This window comes from Furipterus horrens, unplaced genomic scaffold, assembly GCF_987537825.1.
Source record: "Furipterus horrens unplaced genomic scaffold, mFurHor1.1.pri manual_scaffold_2, whole genome shotgun sequence".
Lineage (NCBI taxonomy): Eukaryota > Metazoa > Chordata > Mammalia > Chiroptera > Furipteridae > Furipterus > Furipterus horrens.
Genome location: NW_028327172.1, coordinates 84,752,297 through 84,770,944, shown reverse-complemented (window position 1 = coordinate 84,770,944; position 18,648 = coordinate 84,752,297). Strand labels below are relative to the sequence as shown.

Here is an 18,648-nt window from a genome sequence, read left to right as displayed (position 1 = left end):
GTTGGAAAAATAATTAGATTTATTTTCAAAGTTCAATATAGGAAGAATTAGAACCAATGAGTAGCTTGCTACAGGGAAGAGTTTTCTAATGTACATTCCCTTATTTAGAGAGCATAGTCTTAAGCTATGTGATCTGGTCTTTGTACCGACATCATCATATTATAATTTCACTTCCTCTCACTAAGAAATGCATTCCAAACAAGAAAATCATCCTGAGTAACAGTATTTCCACTCTTGAGACCTCAAGTATGTTAACAGAAAGGGTGGATACTTTTATTTTGAGAGGAAAATATAGAGACAAAGTTTATAAAATAATTTGAGGTCCTCTGAATGAGATCTCATCTCATACTTTTAGGGTCAGTAAGAACAAGGGTTTTGGGGTCTGTACATTAACATAAGTTTTGGACTGTGATTCTTGATTCTCACTGGAATCCAGCGAATAAATTCTAAGTAATTTTGTTAACCAAGAAAAGTACTATTAGGATTTCAGTTAGTTTCCTCCTACAGATCACATTTTCTCTGAACATGAATCATTTAGACTACTTTCTGGGCTGTACATTTCTTTAAATTATGAATTAGGACATTTTGCTCTTATTTCATCATAGCCATCCCTGGAGACATTCCTTTAAATTTGGATTCCTCTTTATAGCAGCATTATTCATAATAGCCAAAAGATGAAAATAACCCGTGTCCATCAACAGATAAAAGAATAAACAAAATGTGGTATATACATACAATGAAATAATTTTATCTTAAAACGAAGGAAATTCTGATATATGCTACATCATGAGTGCAACTTAAAGATATTACACTAAGTGAAATAAGCCAATACAAAGGACAAATACTGTATAACTCCACTAGTATGCAGTACCTACAATAGTCTAATTCATAGAAACAGCAAGTAGAATGGTCGTTGTCAGGCACTGAAAGAAATGGAGGATGGAAAGTTATTGTTTAATGGGTACAGAGTTTTTATTTAGAGTAATGAAAATACTCTGAGGATAGATTGTGGTGATAATTAACCCTTTGAGTGCCATCCATTATTGCTAAAATTCATGTGAGAAATGCCAGGCTATTTTGCTGAGAAATGCAGAGTTCATGAAAATTATCTATAAAAACATTATTATTCATAATAATTTGCTGAAAATTTCACGACAGATAGTAAATACATTCTTCTTTTGTAAGCAATGTTCTTTGATGCAATTTAGCAAAAAATTTATTGCATTAAAATTATTTTATTATAACAATTATTTTAGAAAAAATAAATTCATTCCTTCAATATGGTTTTTGAAGTATAATATATAGCATAATATAAAACCTATTATAATTTGAAAAAACAGCAACATGGATAACAAGCAAGAAGTATGCCAAATATTGCATAAATTTTTGAAAAAAAAGAAAACTTCATAATGTACAAAAAAATGAACACAAATGGCATTCATATTAGAGACATATATCAATAGATATCAACAGTGTAAAACAGTTTATAAACAAAATGCTAACGCTATACCGTGAAGCAATGAAAATGTCCATTAGCAAAAGCTTCCTTATCATGCATACTGCATAAAGTTTTGACAATTATTGAAAAGATAAATGAAATTAAAATGACCATTTAAAATGTAAGTAAAAATTATAACAGAATATGTCAGTATTTGAACAAGCGTAAAAATTCAAAATTTGGATCAACATAAGAAAAAGTTATATCAATATATAACCTGAGGTACAAAAAGAGAGAACAAAACATAAAATATGAATTATTCCATTGTTATTTACACTTACAGCCATCAAAAAAAGAGTCACTGGGAGCGATGCTGGCGTTTATGGGAAAATTTGTCAACATGGCTCACAGCACCGTTGGCACTCAAAAGGTTAAAACAACATTGTGAATATACAGAATGCCACATTATACATTTAAAAATGGTTTAAATGGCAAATTTTATGTTATGCATATTTTACTAGAATAAAATTTATTTAAATGTTATTTCCTCCTATCTTGGATTGCATTAAACTATATTTGCAGTATAACTGAGGTCATCTATAAAAAATGTCTAGGGCTGCTTTCTTGTATTTTTGCTCTTTCAAATATAGTTTGACAACATATTCATCTAATTTCCAATCACATAATAAAATGGATGGGCATTATTAGTGCCACATGCAATAGTCATGTCCCAGGCAGGCATCAATAATACCCACACTGAGATCCACAAAAATATCCCTCATGATGAGATTCTGAACATATCCGTGAAAGTCACTAAACATCTCTGTATTTAGATACAGCTCCCTGGTATTTTCAGTTTTAAGGATCACTTCGGTCTCTGGGCTTCACAAGAATAGACATTCAATGGCTTTTTGAACATTGATGGCCCTATGGAAAAAATGTTCATGAGAAAGGGTCTGAAGTGCTGGCCAAGGGTAATGACAATGGCTGTGGCACTGTCTCCTGCTACCCGGTCAGTTTCTAGCAGGATGTAATTTTCATCTGTCACTGAGATTTGTGGTAATAAATGGATGACCATGCTTTTTCCACTGAACTAAATATGTATTTTGGCACTCAGAAGCGCATGTGTTTTAAAGACCCCAGTTCCATGATGAGAAAAATGTTTTAAGGCTGGAAGAAAACAAATTGATAAATCTTTTAATAAAAGGAAAATAATGATAAAATTTTTAAATGCACACAGCATTATAAAATTCTATCCAGGATTACTTCTAGCTAGAACAGCATTGCTGCCTATGGGAGGTTGTAAACTTTTTCACATACATTAAAATCTTAACAAAATTTTGAACTCTTAACAAGAATATAAGATTTTTAAATGTTAATATTTATTAATAAAAATAAAATTTAAATTTTTATTAAAGCCCCAAATCCAAATTTTGGGGAAATTTAAAAATAATAAAACAAACATCAGAAAAAGAAAGCAAATAATTCTAATTATTATAAAATAACCTCAATAATCAACTATAATTTCAAAATAAAACTCCATACATACTTTTCAGAACTTTATGTAAGTAATTAATCCACTTATGCAGTATTGAATCTCCCATGAGGTAAATGTCTGCAAGTAGCCATTTATATTTTTACTTCATTTAACTCTATCTGTTTGCAAAATGCTGTAATCCACCTTTTTTCACAGTATAACCACTGGGAAAAAATGTCTTCATTCTAACCTGACTTTTTTTTTTTTTTTCTGTTCTGACTCTCTGGCAATAAAAATTCCCACAGTAAGTAATTTTTATTACCACAAATAATTTTGGAAACACTTCCCTCATTTTCTCCCTCCTTTTCTTCTTTTCCCTCCATCCTTCTCTATTTCTGCTCTCCACTCTTTCACAAATATTTACTTAACAAGATCATGTTAAAGGGAGGAATAAAAGTTCTTTCTAAATAGTTTTTCCTGGAGTGGGGATATATTTTCTCTTGTGTATTCACAATGTTTCCTTGGGCTTCACCTTGTGCCCAAGGCCACTTAACTGTGAGATGGCCAGCCAGATCAGGAGGTAATGTGTGGCCGCAAAATAGCAGGACTAGGAGTCCCAGTTGAATATTGTCCTGATGACATTGGCCTTGCTGAATTGTAAATCTCCTCCTCCCCAAACTGCTTAGCCATAAAGAAAACTTGAACACATTTATGAAATGTGTATCACACATATTTTATTTTGTGTGTACCAGAATTATGTTCTCTGGTTAATTTTAAAACCTCATAAACATTTTGTTGTGCCCAGAACTGAACATAATATTCTCAGTGTGGTCTGTTAGGGCATGAAAACGGAGGACCATTACCTCCTTATTCTGAATACTCCTATAGGACCTTAAGCTGTATTTACTGACTCATCTCAAGCTGTCACCCAGGTAACACTTGGGCCATTTTTGTATTTGTGTCACTTTAAAACCACACCTTTATCATCTACCCAGATTATTGGGATGTGGGGTATAAGTTTAGAAACTTAAGGTTTATAAATGGTTCTAAAAAATAATAGCCTGGCACTATCTTCTAAGAAATTGCCCACATTACTAGAAATTACTGTCTAGGCAAGAGAGAAACCAGAGATATTAAGATGACTCAAGTTGTCTCAAGAATCTAAGAACATTCTTTGGTGTCAAAGTTGAGCATGGATGATAGTTGCCATGGCAGAAAAAGAAACTGACTTCTCCATAGACTGTGAGCTTTAGAATGGGTTCATGATTTACTTATACCTGTGTTCCACACAGAGTTTTACGAAGTTCTTTGCCTAGAGCAGGTCCTCAATAAACATTTGCTGAGTGCATGAAAAGAGTAAATGTATACCCTGTTGACTGTTATAAAAGAAGTCTTTTGCTTTACTGAAATTCACTTTAATTCCAGTGTGGCAAAAACATCACTTTTATGAGTGAGATGGCTGTGTATTAACCACTGAAGTTTATGTGATAAAACTGAAAAAAATCCACGAGTGCTCATTTATAGGAGTTGGACTGAGATGGTTTGGCTGAAAGACAAATTAGAAAACACCACCTAACTCTATAGTTCATCTGAAATACTTTCACATAGCACCAGTACCCAATTATTGGCTTTTCAGGAATAAATCTCAAGTTTAAATACAAATAACCTATACATTTTGACAGCAGGTAGCTGAAATTAAAGGTTGCCTCACCTTTTATATCTGACTCAGAATGAAAACTGGTTTAAATTGATATGAAAATAATTTCCAAGAGTAAATTCTTCTGTGTAAAACCCAATATGATTGATATTATTTGTCCCAGGAAAAGAGAGATCAAAATGGTTAATATGTTAAAGAAATATATTTTAATGTAAGACTGTCCTTTAATTGGATAAATTGTGAAAACACAGGCAACAGTACAATAAACTTACTGTTACATTGTAAGACCTTGAGGGAGGTAAAGTTTTTCATTAATTTAATCCCCATGTTGGACCTTCAAAAAACAGAAAATAAGTTAGCTTGTTATTTTTCCAGTTTTTAAAATAAGAATTAATCATTGGCTTTGATGGATTAAACCACTCTTAACTCTCTCTGCAAATGCCTTTTTTCTTTATTTTAATTTACTTATGATATTTTGGAGAAGTAAATGGGTTAGGATTCTGGAAATTAATGGCAGGAATCCAGAACTCCAGAGAGTCACTCACATTCCATGTGCAATTAATTAAATTTTATATATGTGTGTATATATATATGTATATTATAAAATATAACTGAATTTCCTTCTAAAATTTTTTAATAAGCTCTGCTCTGCACCTTTACCACCTCTAGTAGCTTAGACTTTCATTGACCTTTTCCTAAGCTAGTGCTTCTCAACCTGAGCATGCAACAGAATTATCCGGAGTGCTTGTTATCACCCAGATTGCTGGGCCTCATCCCAGAGCTTTTGATTCAATAGCTCTGGGGAGCTTGAAAGGAAACCTGCACCCTCATATTTATAGTAGCATTATTCACAATAGCCATGTTATGGGAAGAGCATAAGTGTCCATCAATGGAAGAATGGATAAAGAAAATATGGTCTATAGGTAAAATAGAATATTATTCAGCTTTAAAAATGAAGGATATCCTGCCATTTGTGACAACATGGATGAATCTGGAGGACAGTATGCTAAGTGAAATACGCCAGATACAGAAAGATAAATACTGCATGATTTTATTTTTTGTTGTTGTTGAATTTCAAAAAGTCACCCTCATAGAACCAAAGTAAAATGGTGTTTGGGGGAAATAAAGAAATGTTGGTCAAAAGATATAAACTGTTAGTTATAAGAGGACTAAGTTCTGGGAATCTAATGTAGAGCATGGTAACTATAGTTAATGATATAATCTATACTTAACATTTGCTAAGACAATATATCTTAAGTGTTCTCAACACACACACAAATGCTACGTGAGGTGATAGATATGTTAATCAGCTTGATTGTGGTAATCATTTCACAATGTGTAAGTATATCAAAGCATCACATTGTAACCTTAAATATACATAATTTTTATTTTTCATTCATGCATCAATAAAGCTGGATAAAAATAGTCTGGGACAGATCCAGGAATTTAGATTTCTAACACACTCTCAGGTAAAGCTAAGGCTGCTTACTTAAAGACATTACTTTAAGAACTATTTCCTAGACTACCATATTATCTTTCTGCCCCTTTGGTTTATCCCACTAAAATACATTCTCTATGCTTCCTGTTTTATTTCCCTATACAAAATCTTTCCATGATTTTCCATCATCAACCGACAGGATAAGGACCAATCTCCTTAACTGGCATATAACCTTCTATGAGCATCCACTTCTCCAGCCTCATCTTCATGCACACCCTACCTTCACAAATCCCCTGGGAGTCTATTTTACACACTTTATTATCTCCTTGAGAGTAGAATGTAGATTAACCTTGTTCACTATACTATTGCAAGTGCTTAGCACAATGAGCTTCACCTCAAGATATAGGTCTTGACAAATAAGGTGTTGACTATATGTGATCAAACTGAATTTATTCTATTAGAAAGAAATCCTTCTAGGGGAAGAAGGATTTGGGGGGCCAGAACCACAAAGACTTCTGGAAGGGACAAAGGAAATATTTTCCAAAATTGAATAAGACTGTCTGAATCCCAGGAAAGAATTTTTTTAGGTCAAATGAGAATAATATCCCCCTCATCAAGAGTGCCAGAAGGCTAGAGAAATGAGGGACAGTGATGGCTGCATGGAGTACTGAGATCATGGGAGACAGTGCTGCAGGCCATTGACTTTAGAATAAGGTAGCTTTGGATTCCAAGTCTGACTCTGCAACTTACTGAACATGTGACTTAGGCCAAGCTATTTAATATGTGTGCACTTAAATGTCCACATGTGTAAAATAGGCATAATAATGATCATCGCAGAGTGTTTAACTGAGGATCCTATCAGACCTGTTTTGGCACAATATTAAAATTTGTCTCAGTGGGTCAAACATTTGTTCCCCCACAACTATTCCAGGTAAGGTTGAAGTTGACAAAAGAGACCGATATATGGCCTTGTAAATTTGGTTACCAAAGTCAAACTTTGATAAAACATTAAAAGTAAAATTTTAAATATGTACTCATGGTATAAAGGCATTTATTTCAACTTGTATTAGTGTCGAGTATGCATATGTATATATATATGTATATTATATTTCAGAGTGTTCATAATTAGACCATAACAGAAACTGAAAGAATTATCAACAACTCTGTTGTCTGAATAATGTCTTCTCATGTGGTAGTTCCTTGTTTATATTTTCCCATCATGATTATAAATAAAACTCTTAAATTTAAAAAAGTGCTTTTTTTTAACTTTGAGGAAATGAGTATGGAGGAGGTAGCATCTCATTCCTTAGCCAGGATTGGAAGAGAGAATCCTGCTGGGAAAATATATTCACAATGTTACAAATGAAAGGGAAATAGGCTGAGTCTCTGGACTTGTGGGAGGAAAAATGTCCTAGAAACTGGCATGGGTCTACATTCTTACTAAGATTGCTGGTTGTCCTAAACATTCCAAGGCCTAGAAGGTGAGAAGGGAGTCCTTGAAATTCTATGTACCATTTCCACTATAGGGGAAAGAACCCCCGCATATACCTATGTTTGGGTAGTCACGTCTCCACAGGGGAAGCTGACACAATCTTTACCATCAATCAATATGTAACTCCCTAATCCCCATCCCTCCAACAAAGTCCTCAGAACAAACGAGCTGGGGCTATAAAGGGGCCCTGGAGCTTGGTACTAGAATGATCCTGGAAAGTTCTTGAATATGGAATCACTTATGAAGTCAAATATTCCTAATGCATACACTAAATCACCCATGAGGAGACTCCAAGCTCTACTTCTGTACAGTAGAGAAAAAACTGAACTGTTTAAATAGAACCAGGGATCCAGGAAGGAAATGTGTCTATTGGTAAGTAAAACAGATTCAGGAGGTTAATGCCATGAATATAGCACACTTGAGAAGTGTTATGGGACCTAAAACATATGCAAGTCTCCCTTAACCAGGGATTTAAGGTTTCCTGAGAGCCACAGGGACAGTGTGTAAGGAGAGTTCCCCAAGAGGCTGCAGTGAGAACCATCTTAAGAGGGAGTCACGTGCGGCCAACAGAGAATGTGGAATCAGCACAGCTGATCTCTGCCCATAGAATTAACATAGTTCTGAGACCTTCAGTACAGGAAGGCCTCTATGTCTCCATGATCATTTCTGCTTTTGTTATTAGTAAAATACTTCGTTGAAAATGTCTAACCTCTTTGGGATGAGCTATAGAAAAGATATTTTCCATACCTTGATCAGGAAAATGAAAAGAAGGTGAGATGGGGTTGAAAGGAAAATTTCATCACAGCTGTACTGTGTCTCCTGCCTTTGTGTCATCATAGTGTTTGAATTGGATTTGAACTACAACTTCTAGAATATCCAGCTTGCTCTTTTGAGCCCACCTTGGAAAACCAAGATTTTTCTACTGCAGGGGTTCCCAACCATGGAACAAAGTCCCCTAAAATGATTCATTAAAAAAAATCCATTAACTACATATTCCATGATCAAGTGATTTGGATAAATATTTTATGCTCTATCCCCACTTGAAGGGATAGACACTAAAGTTGCTGAAAAGGACCGCAGCAAAGAAATCCATTTAATTATTTTCACAGGTTGTATGTCACTTATTTTTTACCCAACAGTTATGAGATGTCCTAGGTGTTAAACATTGTGTTTGGCCTGTGAGAGAAAGCGGTGGCTCTCAGTGGCTTCCTGATATACACAGATGGCCTCTAAGGTGCTGCCTACAAACCTGATCTCCTCTCTCTCTCACTTATTGCATTCCAGCCTCCCTGGTCCCCCTCAGGATTCCTGAAACATTCCAGCATGCTCTTGCCTCAGGTCCTAGTCTCTCTCTTGGGAATAGTATTTCCCCCACAACTCATATGGCTCACTTCCTCACTTCGCTCAGGTTGCTGTTCAAGTGAACAATTCTCAGGTTGCTACCCAAGGCAGGCCTTACCTGACCAATTTTTAAATAGTTCCCACTATCACATACAAATCGCTTATTCTGATGATTTTATGTTGCAAATCTACCTGTTTATTGTTTTTTGTCTTTCCGTTGCACTAGAATGTTGAATTCCAAACAGCCAGAGCTATATCTGGAATATAGAAGGTACTAACAACTATTTATAAATTGAATGATTTAATGGTGAAAAATAGAGTTATTGCTTCACAGAGCTTACAATTTAGCAAAATATAAAAATATATTGAAAATATAGGCAAGAGCAAGGGTGGCAAGAGCAAAGGAGGCCAGAGACTCCAGGTCCTTTGTTCTGAGGACTTATATAGTTGGCAGGATGGGGATTAGGGAGTTACATATTGATAGGTGCCGGCTTCTCCTGGGGATACGTGACTACCCAAACATAGGTAAGTGGGGGGTTCTTTCTCAGATAGTGGAAATGGTACATAGAATTTCAAGACTCCCTTCCCACCTTCTAGGCCTTGGGATGTTCAGGACACCTGGCAATCTTAGTAAGATTGTTACAGAAGCCTACAGAAGCCCAGCCTCAAGAACTCTCCCCTCTTCCTGTGCTAACATAGCATTTCTTTTTTAAAAAATGTTTTATTGATTATGCTGTTACAGTTGTCCCAATTTCTTTTCCCTCTTCTCCCCTCCACCCAGTGACGCCCCTTCCCTCCCGTTGGTTGTGCATATAGTTCTTCTCAACATCTTCCTGTCTACTCCATTCCCTCCTACTATGCTTCGTAAGTCCTGCATTATCTCCCCCCCTTTCCCCCTTCCCCCTCTCTGCTGACCTGCCCCCAATATGTACCCCATACCTATAATTCTTTTTCCACTCTCGTTGCATACTTAGTTTGCCTTTGTTTCAATTCCCTAACTTCTGTTGTTGGTTGTTGTGATACAGTTTTTATTTTAATGTTCATAGTTTTGATTCTTCTTCTAAACAAGTCCCTTTAATATTTCATATAACAGTGGTTGGGATCTAATGAACTCCTTCAGTTTTACTGTGTCCTGGAAGCACTTTCTCTGTCCTTCTATTCTGAATGACAGCTTCACTGGATAGAGTAATCATGGCTGTAGGTTTTTGCTTTTCATTACTTTGAATATTTCTTGCCAGTCCCTTCTTGCCTGCAGAGTCTCCTTTGAGATATCAGCTGATAGTCTTAATTGGGACCCCTTTGTGCATGATTCTTTTCTTTTCTTTCCTCTTGCTGCTTTTAAGATGCTCTCTTTACCCTTAATTTTTGACATTTTGATTATAATGTGTCTTGGTGTGGTTCTCCCTGGGTCCAGTTTTTCTGGAACTCTCTGTGCTTCCTGGACCTGTAAGTCTATTTCCTTCCCCAAGTTTGGAAAGTTCTGCTTCATTATTCTTTCACATAATTTTTCAATTTCTAGTTCTTCTTCACCTTCTGGGAACCCTTAATTCAGATGTTCATTTGCTTATAGCTGTCCCAGGGGTTTCTGAGACTCTCCTCATATTCCTCACTTTTTGTTTCCTCTTTCTGCACTGGTTGACTGTTCCTTCCCTATGTTCCGATTTGTTGATTTGACCCCTGGTTTTCCTTTCCTGACCACTTGTCTTGTATGTGTTTTCATTCATTTCAGCATGACTAGCCTTCATTCCTTCCCCATCTTGTTCAATATCTTTTGTTAATTCTGTAAGCTGCCTTATGACTATAGTTCTGAACTGAGCCTCAGAAAGATTATCTATTTGTTCATTGGTTAATTCATGTACTTGCTTTTTGGTTAGCTGCATGATTGGTATTTCAATCATGATTCCTGCCATCCTAACCATTTTTGTTTATCTTTTCCTCTTGGGAGGGGCTGTCACACTTCCCACACTATTGGGGGCAGAGCCCTGTGCACTCGTCACTACCGGGCAACCCTTCTCCCCACACTGTGGCACTTTGTGTTGGGTTGGGGGTCCAAGATGGATTCTTGTCATTCACTCTCTGCTGAGAGACCGGGAGCCTCCTCCTCTGCCCCCACATTCTCTGGACCTCACAGTCTGAGGCAATGGGAATCTGCCTTCCCTGGCATTGGAATCGTGAGCTGATAGGTCTGGACTGCAGCCAGGGATGCTCCTCTGGAGCTTCTCACCTCCCCTTAAATACAAGTGGCTCTGCTCATCACAGTCCCACTGCCCATCGTTGCAGCTGCCGCCAGCAGCACAGTTTGATCTCTCCACCCCAGCTTCGCCCCTCCTACCCATCCGGACAAGCACCACTTGTTTATAACTTCATACGTTGGATTTCCATGTAGCTTTATTTTCTGGAACTTCTGGTTATTTCTGGTTTTGCGGTAGTTGTAGTCCTTCTTAGTTGTGGAGGAAGACAGTGCGTGTCAGTCTAGGCCTCCATCTTGGCCAGAAGTCCAACATAGCATTTCTTGTGATGTTGGAACACTTGGCAATATTATTGGATCAGACTTGGGACTGCTAGGTTAGTAGATGAGACATATCTCCCTCCTTCTCCCTGCCTTGGCAACCAGGACACTAGATGCTGATCAGCAATAGCAGCACAGTCTCAGAGTTCTTCCTATGCTAACCTTGCCTCATGATATGGAAGAACAGAATGCAGTGGAAGAATAAGGGGCTAGTGCTTTACCCAGATGTGGAAGAAATAACGTCTAAAGCCAGGTATATGAAATGCCGGAGTTGAGAGAGAACATGGAAAATTTGCTAAATAAAAGGAGTTCAGTTTTACTAACAGAACAAGGGAGTATAAAAATGAGACAAAAGACTACTGATCTTGGAAAATCCTTGTAAACATATTAAAGAGTTCGGATTTCATCCTCATAGCAATGGGGTCATATCAAAGGATTTAAGCAAGGAAAAGTAAAAAGTGATCTGTATTTTAGAAACATTAGTCTGGGGCAGTGTGGTGAATAGACCAAAGGAAACAAGACTGTAGGCAAGAAAACCAGCTCCAGAGATTGTTGTAATAACCTAATTGAGGTATATGATGGTTTATACAAGGACAGTGACAATGGCAGTAAGTGGTTGGGTTTGGCAGATATTTGGATGCGGAGCACAATTCATAGGATTTGGTGATTCATTTGCCATGAAGAGTAAAGCAGATTGCATAATGGTATCATTCACCACCCCCCTTTTATTTAACATAGCATCTATTAATACTATGTAGGATTGGTATTCCATGGAATACATTATAGGAAATGCTGATCTATACAAAGTTACTGAATCTGTAAGTATTGATATTACAAACCATGGAGAACTACAGGCATATGTAAAATACTTCATTGGTTATACTCCTTTTAGCAAGTAGTCAAGATGAATAAAACCACAGTATTAAAGGTGACCTGCACAGGACTCTGTGGTTTTACTACCATTTGAACTGACTCTGAATAATAGCTCTAATTAAACCTAGTCAATATTCATTGAAACAATAAGGAAGTTTGATTAGAAAAAATTATCTGGCAGTTACTCTGAACCAAGTCAACCTCTTTGTTTCAATTATTGTATTTGAAGCTCTGTTTACCTATGAAAAAGATTCTCTTCTCCCTCTCTAAGTTAAGAAATGTTTTGATTCCTGGTAGTTACATAAGTCAGGGCTGCACAGGGTACATGTGGAGGTCTCAGATACTTGAACATTTCAGCACTTGAGTTTAGGGTCAGGCCACATTCAGAGAAAACCAAGTAGATGCCACTCGAAAACTGGCTCATGAAGATCACCCTGTCATAGACTTGCTTCCTTGCTCTCCAGAGAGCTGACGCCCATTCTTCCAAATCTCTGGCTCCGTTCTCTGCTTCTTCTAACCTACTGTTTATTCCTTCAAGTGTATTATTTATTTTAGATATTGTATTTTTAATTTCTCAGGCTGACTAGCTGTGAGGTCTGGCTGTGATTAAAGCAGATGAGCTGTAGTGCAGAGGCTGACCCCATGGAGTGGGATTCACTAGAGCAAGGTTCTACTACCTGCCAACTCCGCCCTTTGGGTATGTCACTTATGGAGCTATTTGGATTGTGGTCTGATGTGGTCTAAAGCTGGCCACTAGATGTGTTGGTTCTGGGGCCTGTTGGAAGGGGCCCTGGTGTGGACCCAGATCAGTTGCTGCCTGGGATAACAAAGGAGATAGAGGCAAAGGTCATGGAAAGGCATGAGACTCCATGACCATGTACAGATTCAACACCTTTATCATTTTTCAAATCTCTTCATTTTCATTTACATACTGACTCTAAGTAGAGTCACCAAATTTAGATAAGGCAGAAATTAGTGAGGGCAGACCTGGAGTGTATATGCTGTTCTTTGTTTTAACAAAATACAGTAAAATTGACTTTATTTAATGTACAATTCTATGAGTTTTAATACGTGTCTTGATTTGTGTCAGCACAACCACAATGAGAATCCAGACCAGCTCCATCTGCACCATAAACTGGCCCTTTGTGTTTATACTTTCCTATCCTAACCCCTGGCAACCACTAACTTATTCTCCATATCTGTGGTTTTAACTTTTTCCAGAAGTATCATATAAATGGAATCATACAGCATGTAACCTTTGGAGAATGGCTTCTTTCCATCAGCATAATGCCCTTGAGATTTGTCCGTATCGTTGTATGTACCAATAGTTTGTTCATTTTTTTTAAAGAGTATTTATTTATTTATTTTTAGAGAGAGGGGAAGGGAGGGAGAAAGAGAGGGAGAGAGACATCACTATGTGGCTGCCTCTTGCACATCCTCACCTGGGGACCTGGCCACCTAGGCACATGCTCCAACTGGGAATCGAACTGGTGACCCTTTGGTTTGCAGGCTGACACTCAATCTACTGAGCCACACCAGCTAGGGCTGTTTGTGTTTATTGCTAAACAATATTTCATTATATGAATGTACCAGTTTGTTTATTAATTTACTCCCTGAAAAACATTTGGATTGTATCCATTTTGGGTTAATTATAGAGCTGCTATAAATCTTGTGAAAAGGTTTTGTGTGAATATAAGTTTTCCTTGATCTATGGCAGTGATTCACAACCAGGGGTGATTTTGTCCTACAGGGAGCCTTTGGCAATGCCTGGAGAACATTTTTGACTATCACAGTTAAAGCAGGCTGGGGGGAGTTCAGGTGTGTGTGTGTTGGGGTGGGGGGTTGTAGAGGTTGCTACTGGCATCTATTGGGTAGAAGTCTAAGTGGATTATGCTGTGATGCTCAGGACAGTCCCAACAACATTATTGACCACAAATGTCAATAGTTCTGCATTTGAGAGATGCCAATCTACAGTAAATACCTAAGAATTGGAATTATTAGGATATATAGCAGATATATCTATGTTTAACTTTATAAGAAACTGCCAAACTCTCTTCCCAGAGTAGGTATGTTTTTTTGGCATTTTCACCAACAATGAGACTTCCAGTAGTTCCACATTCTCACCAGTGGTTATTGAAAGTTGTTCTTTAGTTGTACTTTTTTCCATTCAAAGAGATACATAGGGCCCTGGCTGATGTGGCTCAGTTGATATGAGCATCATCCTATAACCAAAAGGTTGTAGGTTCAATTCCTGATCAGGGCATATACCTAGGTTGCAATTTTAACCCCTGTTCCAGCCATGTACAAACCCCAGTCTGGGTATATGGCAGGCAACCAAGAGTTGTTTCTCTCTCTCATTTCCCTTCTCCCTTCCCCCCTCTCTCTCTACTAAAAGCAATGGGGGAAAAAATGTCCCTGAGTGAGGATTAAAAAAAAAAATCAATTAGATGCATAGAGATAGCTTGTCAGAGTTTTAATCTGAATCTTGTTTAAAACCTTGTTTAGCTTTGTTTTCTTAATCAAACAAGTTATCTAGTTAAGAACAGAAGTTTCAACCCACCATTTGTGGGCTTTAGTTCCAAGGTCAGTTCAGTTCTCAAAGCTTTTGCTGTGTTTCTTAAATCTGTCCCATGTGTGTGATATTGGTGTGCTACTGAGTGTAAGATCAACCCATGATAAACTCAGACTTGAGCCCAGAAGTTTCTCCACCTCTTTATGGAATAGTTCTTTTTAGCTTTGCCTTCTCTGTGATTTTCCCAAACTTCTCTAGGGTCCCAGCTGCTGGTCCTTCAGCCGGACAAATGGGCCAGCAGGAAGGTTTCCCAGCCTGCGTGAGGAATCTACATGCTTCCCCAGATGTCCTGTAGCACCTGAAATTAGGAACACTTGAACAAGTTCTGGCAAAGAAAAGCTAAGCACCACACTGAGTTCTAAACATTTAAGAAAAAATAGTTTGGATAAAATTCATTGAGCAATGAGATTTTAAGTGGAAGTATAGTAAAGGGGGAAAAGGAAAGTTTTTAAAATATAATTATACGTTCACAAGTAGTTGTCAGAAATAATAGAGAAATTTCATGTACCTTTTACCCAGTTTCCCCAATGGTAACATCTTGCACAATTCTAGTAAAATATCACAACCAGCATATTGGCACAGATATAGTAAAGATATAGAATATTTCCATTACCTACCACATGGCTCCTTTATGTTGCCTTTCTTTAACCACACTTATTTCCTCCTGCTCCCACCTCTCCCTAATCCCTTAATCCCCAGCAACCATTTTTTTTGTTCTCTATTTTTATAACTCATCATTTCAAGAATATTATGTAATGTATGAACTATAGATATGAGCAGGGAAAAACAAATAATTTTGCACTAGACCATTAAAATTATGCATATAAATAGGAAAGTCTCTTTATAATAGTAGTAGCAGGGCTAGGGTCAGCAGCCAATGCTTAATTTCACTCTTAGCCCAATTGCCTCATTAGCTCAGTAAACTGTTTCAGATATACATGTTTCAGATATAAGTATATCAGGGATTATATTTAATAAACATTAAATATATATACTTCAAATACATATATATTTTATATATTGGGTCTTTTTCCAATGACTTAATATTATTAATTATTATAACTCTTCCTCTTCTCTGTCATTTTCTAACATGATGATTTCTTACACTCATTGACTGGAGATTTTTGAGGAACTTGGCTTATTGTCTCTTCTTTATCACTAAAAGTCCTGACACCTTCAAGTAGACTTCAATGTTCACAAAAGCAACTCCAATATCTAGATCTCTTTGTTCCTTAGGCTTTTGGCTTAGAAGGACTATAAGAGTAGTCAAATGGTAATTCAACTTTCTTTCACCCTGCCCAACTTAAATGTACACACACCTTTTATTTTCTACTTTCTGTTTATTTCTATTAGCTTTTTTTATAAGAATTTAAATGAATGTAAGTATTTCTCATGTTAAAAAAATAATAATTTTAAGCCTTCTGTTCCCTCTTTAACTACTCTCATAACTGTGACATATTCCCCAACCTTACCCAATTATGCTTCTCAAGAGTCCCTGTGCTGACTTTTTCTCCTACCACTCACTTCTCACTTCTCAGGCTGGTGCTTTATTTTCCCCCTCAGGGCAATATCATTAGCAACATTTTCTTTTCCTTCTACAGCTCACCCAAGCAAATTTCACTGACTCCAATAACATGAGCTGCCATTTATATTCCTATGCTTCCTAAAACTGTTTTTCTAAATCAGGTCTTTCTCAGCTTCAAATCTGTATATGCAACAGTCTACTAAAGTAGCATCCTCATTTAGATGATCTAAAAGCACTTGAAAAGTAGACTGTTCATATTTAAACTTATCTTTTTTTCTTCCAAAACCATTTATCCTACTCTGTCCTAACCAGCCATGCAGTTGTACCTGCCTGGAATAATTCCCACATAATCCGCCTCTTCTCCCCCATCATCACTATTCCTGTCAATTCTATCTCAAATTCATTGATTTTTCTTCATCATCATTGTTAATATCTGATTTCAGGTTACCATCACCTGTAAGATCACTGGAAGTCTTTATTTAGGCAGTTAACAGTTATTAAGTACTTATTATGTGCCATACACAGATCTGGGCACTTGGGATATATTAAGAAGTAAATACAGATGAAAGTCCTTGCCCTTATGGACATTATCTTATAGTAGGTCAAGATAGACAATAGTTAATGAATGTAATAAATAAATAAATTATATAGTATTTTAGAAAGTAAAAAGTATTATTGAAAAAAGAATGAGGGAAATGCTGAGATGGAGATAAAGCTATTTCTAGTGTTAAATAAAGATGACATTTGAGCAAAGACTTAAAGGAAGAGTGTCAACTATGTGAAAACCTGGAGAAAGAATAGGCAGGGGAAATAGCCAATGCAATAAAGTCTTGGACCAGCTTAAGCAGGTGTCTATGCCCTTTAATTAAATGAGCCTAACTGAGACACTGACAAGTAGTTTGGGCCCTAGCATGCTGCATGAGGAGCCGCTGAAGATGGTGAGAGTAACATATGCAAATTTTAACTTTAGAAATATAATCTCAGGTTCTTGAACACAAAGATGATATCTTTCTGTATCTCTAATGCCTGGCACACAATCCATACTAAACAAATGTAGTTGAACAAATGATTAAAGCAGACTGAGACTAGAGGCAGGGAAATTAATTAGAAGACTATTTTAACACCATAGGTGAGAAATGACAAAGGATTGGACTAAATCAAGACAATGAGAATGAATTAAAAAAAAAAGATTTGAGAAATATTTAGGAGGTAGAATTTATGAGAATTAGTGGCTGATTGCTTGTGGAGAAAGTTTTGGCTTGATTGAAAAATGAGCTGTGACAGCATATGAGAGACAGGAGAAAAAGCAGAGAATTTGTTTCCATTTGATGGTGGTTTTTTGTTTTTATCGTAGTAGGGTGATGGGGGAGATGATAGATTCAGTGTGCATTTCTTTGTGTTGGAAACACTAATGGAAGACTGAGGTGGAGATACTTGATAAGCAACACATATTTCAAGGGTGGGACACAGAAGAGGTCTCAGCTCTGGGAGTACAGAATTCTCAAATGTTAGCAGGCACAAGAATCAGCTGGGGAGCTTGTTAATACTTCATTATCTTAGGCTCAAGCCCAGAGATTTCTTTTAAGTAGCTCTGGAATAGGGCACAAGAATACAAGAATCTGCATTTTACACAAACACACACAAACACAGGTGTTCTGGTCCAGGCCTCACTTTAAGAAACATTAATATTGGTAGTGAATGGGACATGAGCATGTAAATTAAGGGATATCAATGTGAAAGAGGAGAGGATTAAAGGAAGAATTGTAGAGAACAGAGATATTTATAGGGAGGACTCACAAAGAGAAACCTTCTGAGCTGTGGTCTGAGAGCTCTATCATTTACCAGTTGACATCATTGTCTGAATGTCCTAGACTTGTGGTCCTTCTTGTTTGGGGCTGGGAGTATTAGACCACGGTGAGACACTTTTAAAAGAAGTTGGGTTCAAATTTACAAGAGCCTTGAATGGCTAACTAAGGAGTTGGCCTCATCAGTTCTGTCATATGTGAAGATCATGATGAAACTTTTTGATCAGGACAAGAAGATGATGCAAGCAGAAGTTTTGAAAGATCAGTTTTGTACTAAATGGTTGGGAGGAGGAGAAAATGAAGCAAGATCAGTTAAGAAAGAGTACAGAAAGGGAAAATAAAAACACCTACTGAACTATGCAAAGGATAAGAAAACCCCTCTGAAGAAGGCAGGGAATAAAACATTTAATTGGATTGGAGATGCCAAGGCCATGGTTGCAGATAATTTTTAAGCAGGATGATTAGCAGTGCGAAATTTTACAGAAAGAGCTGGAAATCCACCAACAACTAAGAAAAACGGA

General features: G+C 37.0%; 1 pseudogene; it reads right to left on the bottom strand.

The window, feature by feature from the left end:
• Positions 1-2,078: 2,078 nt before the first annotated feature.
• Positions 2,079-16,691, bottom strand: LOC150018967 (NXPE family member 2-like; annotated as a pseudogene).
• Between the last annotated feature and the right edge of the window lie 1,957 nt (positions 16,692-18,648).